The sequence below is a fragment of the Cetorhinus maximus genome, chromosome 1, assembly GCF_964194155.1.
Source record: "Cetorhinus maximus chromosome 1, sCetMax3.hap1.1, whole genome shotgun sequence".
Classification (NCBI taxonomy): domain Eukaryota; kingdom Metazoa; phylum Chordata; class Chondrichthyes; order Lamniformes; family Cetorhinidae; genus Cetorhinus; species Cetorhinus maximus.
The window spans coordinates 204,144,656-204,151,669 of record NC_135879.1 but is presented as its reverse complement, the minus strand read 5'-3'; positions in this window follow the sequence as shown (position 1 = coordinate 204,151,669).

Here is a 7,014-nt window from a genome sequence, read left to right as displayed (position 1 = left end):
ATCTCACTGACTCCACTGGTTCTGGTTCTTAGGAGATCCATTAATTTAATAGTAAGCTTTAACTTGTTTAAATTTTATGAGTAATATTAAATCTAAAAACAAGTACAATGCCAGGAATGGCAGGTTATGTTGAAAAGTTAATTAATAAGTGGTTTACCAAATCTTTTGGGACTTAGAGTAAGTTCAATTGTGACATCAAAAGCTGTGTATATTGACGCCATTGCTGTTTGATGTCACGATTTTTGCTTCTGGACATGAATCATGAATTCTTGTTATGTCCCATAATGACATTTTAGTTTATTACATTCCCAGGAAATTCAATTCTCTTCAAACTCATTACTTTTATTATTTGATATTATGGAATATCGAAAATAATCTTAAATATATTAAAAATACAATTAAACATTTAATTGATCTAAAAAAGCTTTTTGAAATTCTGTCAGGTGACAGGTCACTGCCGGTGTTTTGATAGAGTCCGTTACGGTGTAATTTAGCACATTAATATCCCCTACAGAGCAAATCTTTAATGGAAATGTTTATGTCAACACAATGGATAAGTGTAAGAACAATTTCCCAACATGTATTTCATTTCAAAAACCTTTAACTTTATGTCACAGATTTGGCATCCTATTTATTTCTTCGTAAAGGTTTCTTGGACCCAACACTATACTTGAGAGTTGCTCCTAAATTTCTATTAATTTAACAATAGGATACTTTCTATGATATCTGCCAAATTTTCAAAAATCAAAGCCCATTGCTTGGTCAAGCTTGCCATACAAGGATTTGGATATGTTGGGTGAGAACCTGCATGGCCTCCAGTTTATTATGTCAAGTACTCACTTAGGATTCTGTCTAATCAACACAATGCTTCCCATTTAGACAAAATACGGAAAATAATTTTCAAAATGGTTTAACATTTTATTGATGAAAATGAAATAACTACATGCCTTGATTCAGTCTTTCGGTGATAAGGAGAAAATAAAGGCATCCAGATAATCATATGGTCTGGTGAGACCAGTTTTCGTGGACTATCCATACATTTCTAAAATGTTCCCATGTTTTTGGATAAGAGCAACCCTATGCACAAATTCTTTCAACTTTAGGCCATAGCATTACTACATTAGGTGCAATCTTTTCCTAACTTTGGGCTCAAGCACCAGCGCAGGCTTTTTCAGAGGCAGTAACCCATGCTGCAGAGTTCAAGAGCAAGATGCCAAAATGGGGGAAATTGTACATCTTTAGAACACTAATGGCAGCTGGGCCTATGAAATAGGTTTTGAAAGCTGTGGGTTGAGTATCTCGAGAGAGCGTCTAGTCACTGTGAACTCTGGAAATTTAAATCCTCATATCTTGGTGCCATAGACACAAATATACTTCTCTGTGGATTTGAAAAGTTACTCATTGTATACCTTTGCATTCAGGAAGCATTCAAAGTTTAATAATTTATAGAGAACTGTGTTATGCAATCACTAAATGAACTCAACCAAATTTAAGCAAAGGTTAAGTCCAGGGAACAAATACAAAAATTTTATCCATTAACTTATATATTTATTGTAGTTTCTAACCATTATCCAGATGGATAAATGTTTACTCTGAGTGCACGTTTTGGTTTTCTTTTTATCCCTCATGTCTTGAAATCAATAGTGGCTCTTCCTGGGTTATCATGGTACCATGGGCACCGGCAGCTTTCTGATGCCTCAGCCAAATGCTGTTTGAGATTAGCTTTGCACAGATCAGAGATTGAATTTGAGATATTCTTGATTTAAATGACTCAGTAAATATCAGGTTGCGTCTTTGCCAATTAAGCCATCAGATGTGCTCCAGGTGTAGATTTATGTCAATGATGTCACTATGCTGCAGTTTTTACTAGCCTCTTGTTAACAGGGTTCAGCCAAACGTTAGTCTTGTTGGTTTCTAGAATTCAAAACAATAGAACGAACTTTTGATTTCAGCTGGGGTGTAAGACGGTGATTTTGGATTGGTTGCACATTATGCTCCCCTCTAATTTCCATTTCCAATTTAGTATCATTTATTTTACATGCTTGCCAAAGTTGAAAGTTCCACCAGTTGTGTTTATGGGACATGACAGTTCAAAAATGGCTGAGTTTCGCTATATAACCAAGGCTTCTAGAATTTTAAATAGCTTTCTCTGACCGTTGCTGCACCTGATAAATCTGAATTGAACTGTTATAACTTTCAAAGTTGTATTTCATGGTCAACATGATGGCTCAACCAATGATGGGCCAATTATACCAATAAAAATGATTTAACATAATTTTATTCAACTCTAATTGTAAAACATTATAAAGGTAAAATGGAGCAAGAATAAGTCCTCTTTTCAAACACTTGAAAACTGAGTTCACTTAGAATTTTTTTTTAAATATTGAGAAATATTTTAAAGGTATTGTTAGCAATACCAATGTACTTAAACTGGCAAAACTATGAATGTAGTTACATGTATGAAGATAATTTTGTTAATTTCCAGTTCATTCATAAAATGCAAACCTTCATTATTTAGGTAATAATCGTGCATCATTTCTGAGAATGCTCTACTCAGACATGATTATATAAAAATGACTATTGAATATTGCTTTTGTCTGTTAATTATGGATAGTATAATTAAAAAGAATCTTACCAATGTTTGAAATTATGTTCACTATAGTCAAGACTGCATTATTCTTATTGAATTTGATTATCTCACAGCAAAATATTTCAGTATTACGAACAATAACAGCTCCCCATGTGCATTTTGTTAAAAGTTAAATATAAGGGTAAAAAAATTACAGGCTAGTAATATCAAGACTGCATTACAAAATATACAATAAACTGACGCCAATCTGAGATTTGATAGTTTAATTCTAAATTCATTCAATTTCCAGTATAATTGCAACCAACTTAAAGCCTTTTTAAAAATTTTGATTTCTAATTTATCAACAAGACATGGCCCTTTCAGCAGTATTTGGACAGCCTGTAGAAGAATACCGCTAGTGTTGAAGTATGTATTTGCAGAGTTCTGCTTCCTCCTACTTCCCCATTTGAGAGTGGTGTGGAGCCAGTGATATAGTTCAATGTTGCCGACGCACCCCATTTCAACCAACTTCCTGCTGCGAAACCAGTTCCTCATGTATGCCCGTGTGCCACCCCCTGAAATCAAAGATGCGCTAAAATTGAAAAATTAGGAGAGTTGAGTTTTTCAGTTGTGTGGGCTAACCTCTGATTGGTATGGCTGTTTTCAAGAAGCCCATCATTGGTATTTGATTGCTTTTTTTTTTAACAAGAATAAATCAGTATAAGTCTCATCACTTCTTGGACTTCTCTTTGTAACAAAAAGGCACCTTTTTGTCTTCAATTATTTTGCTAATGGCATGATGAAAATGTTATTCTCATTTCCTGAAACACATTCACTTACAGCAGTTATCACCACATTGAAACACTTAGTCAATGTTTCTTGCCTCTCATCTATTAACTTCTTATGAAACCCTTAAGGTAAGAACTCCCTGTGACTATTTACAGTATTAACTGTCCTCCAGACTGGGTGGAAAAATTAGTTAACAATAAATATGTATTCTGGTCCAACTACTGCAGTCTATTGGAACATCAAAATGGAAAGCCCGGAAAGAGTAATTTCGGTTCAAGTTACTTAACATAAAGGAAAATAATGGAAAATAAAAGAAATTAGGTTACCAATTTTCTTAACAAAAACAGAATTACCTGGAAAAACTCAGCAGGTCTGGCAGCATCAGTGGAGAAGAAAAGAGTCGACGTTTCGAGTCCACATGACCCTTCAACAGAACTGAAGTATAGTTAGGAGAGGGGTGAAATATAAGCTGGTTTAAGGTGGGGGGGCGGGGGGAGAGAAGTTGAGGGTGGGATGGTTGTAGGGACAAGCAAGCAGTGATAGGAGCAGAAATCACTGCTTGCTTGTCCCTACAACCACCCCACCCTCAACTTATCTCCCCCCGCCCCCCACCTTAAACCAGCTTATATTTCACCCCTCTCCTAACTATACTTCAGTTCTGTTGAAGGGTCATGTGGACTCGAAACATCGACTCTTTTCTTCTCCACCGATGCTGCCAGACCTGCTGAGTTTTTCCAGGCAATTCTGTTTTTGTTTTGCATTTCCAGCATCCGCAGTAGCTTTTTGTTTTTATCAATTTTCTTTCCTTGTTGTATAATCTTGATTTATTGCATTATTTTTCCTCTAATAATTTCAGATGTCTTCTCACATCCAAAGCTGTTCTAAGCTGTGTATTCATCCCAAAATGATTTCATTCACTAATAAGAAAGTCATCCCATGAGCTGGCAAGTTTGTCAATCCTAGGTGGGAAACATTAGTTCCTCTCAGCTTCTCCAGATCAGCATCCAAGCTAGTTCAAAGCCCCAGTTCCCCCTAAGTGAATGGAGCCACTCCAGAATGTGTTCCACGCCTTTAATCAACATCTTCAGAACAGATGGTGAGTCTGCAGGGGAAGATTGGGCTCCCTAAATCAATGTTGCCTTGTACAAGGTGAGGGATGCATTGTTCATTTTTTAAAAATACACGTGGGAAACACTACGTCTTCTTTTAAGTTCCTGCCACAGATTTGTATCAGTTAGTGACTGAGAAAACATTTCTTTGAGTGTGGAATGCACCTGAAAATTAATTGGAGTTTGGGATAGGCTGAGTGACTTTGAACAATATATTATATGCTGGCACGTAGTACCTTGGAGTCTCAGCATCTTCTTAAACCAAGAAGTATAGCAAAAAGTGGAGGGTCCTAATGAGTATAGGATCATCCATATTTCAAATTACTTTTGCAAAATCAATTTCTCTCCTTGAAATAATAATAATAAAACAAACACAATTGGGCATTGAAATAACAATAGTTCTCTAGGATAAAACCTCTTTAGATACATTTCTTCATGTATTTATTATTGTTCAATTTTTTTGGTATTAAAATTCATTTACACTTTGTTTTACCAAATTGGATCATTATCCGCAAAGGGAAATATCTGCAGGGCTCTGGGGAAAAGGCAGGGGAGTGGCACTAGGTGAATTGTTCTTGCAATGGGCCAGCATGGACACAATGGACTGAATGCCTTCCTTCTGTGCTGTAACCATTTTATGATTCCATTATTATATAACTATGCTACTTATGTAGAACCCTCCTCACTATCTGTGGAATACAAGGACTACATTTCCAGAATTCTATTCTGCAATGACAGAAGTAGTGTGAGACCATCCCGAGGAGGTTCGTCTGCAGGTTTCCATCAGCTGCAGTGTATGTAATATCTGTTGGATTATTGAAAAAAATTAATTATGAAATATCTTTTAACCTTTTTTTTGTTTAATGCTATCAAAATGGCAACTGTTCCAGCATTCTGTTTCCTGAATTAGAAATGTTACTGGCACTTAGATGGTGATAAGTGTTGTTCTGTGTTTGAACACAAAGCAACACAGAGCAGCAGATGAGGGGTGGTGGGGTTCGGTGAGCATGTCTCTGTGCCATGTAGTTGATAATATGATGGCAGCCATCTGTTATCTTGATGCTTGGGGTCTATTCCTGAGAAAGTTGAAGGCAGATGGATACCTGAAATCTGCAAAGCACTGAGGTGCCCAGCCTTCCCCTTATGTAGCCAACAAGTGCAGAGGTGACTGGGAGCCTGCACACATGCTGTGTTAGGCTCATAAGACCCCCAATCTCTAGGTTAATTGAGCAGCTGCCCTGTTGCTGCCCTGTTAGAATGGGTATTGAAAAGGAGCTGATGTTAAACTTTTAAAACAAATAATTGCCTTTTTTCCCTTTTGGCAACCCTGGTTTTCAGGTACTAGTGCTTCCATGCTCCCTGTGCCCTCATACACCAGCACACACTGACAGCTCTTCACTGGCTGACACCGATAATGTGGCCTTGAAGCTTCTCGGCATATTGTGAGAGATGCACCCAGAGTATGAGCTCTGAAGAAGGTTCATACAGACTCGAAACCTTAACTCTATTTCTCTCTCCACCAATGCTGTCAAACCTGCTGAGTTTTTCCAGCATTTTCTGTTTTTGTTTATGAGTAAACAATACCAATGGTCTAACCTAACGTTATCTGGTGAAGTTAGATCATTCCTCACGTAGCTCAGTGCCCAGGCCACATTATCTGCCCCTATATTTAAAAACTGCTTAAATGATTTGAAAGGAAGCAATTGCAGCTGGTGATCCAAAACAACCCTTCCCCAGTATCACTCAATTCTAATGCTGGTAATAGTATCAATCTGGTATCTGCACTACCAACAGAATATCATTATATCACTGTCACTGTAGCAGCCACCTCACGGACATCCTCAGTCCATGCTAACTTTGAGCTGTTCAGCTTTCAGTATTCAAATAGGTTTTAACTGAATTTTATGGTTTAATTTTACGTGAAAGTCATAGTGCACGGGATCACAAACAACATTTAAAGCATGTTTTTAAAGACTATGCAAGGGAAAAGGACTATAATTAAAAATTGTGCTAAATTCTACTGCATTCCCCCTGTCAGTATTAAAAAAAGTGGATGGTCGGAGCAAATTTTGACAATAACTTTTCTTTCCTCCAGTTGCCTGAATAGGGTTACAATTTTTTGCGTAAACTCACATACTCCTTTAATAGTATTTAAAAAACATACAATGTTCATTGTTGGTTAGATTCTTCTTCTCATGTTTTTATTGTTTATTAAGCTTAATGTTTGCGCCTGACGCCGTGCAATATCCGTAGCTGTGTAAAACGCGAGTTACAACCTGCTGTATCAGTGTTACGTGTTTCAACTATTGCATAGTTTAAGCTTTTATTGTCGTTGATGTTGACGTATCCGGGCACTTTAAAAACCTTTGCAAGGTTCCCAGTCCTTTCGAGTTTCAGTTGCTTGTTTGTACACTGTTTTCTTGCTGTTTAAACGTATGCCCTCCATCAGGCGCATAGATGTTCTGTCTGCATCATGCTGGAATATGTTTTTTTTAAAATTATGTTTTAAATTTCCGCTATCATCAAATGGTAGTGCTGTAAATTCTG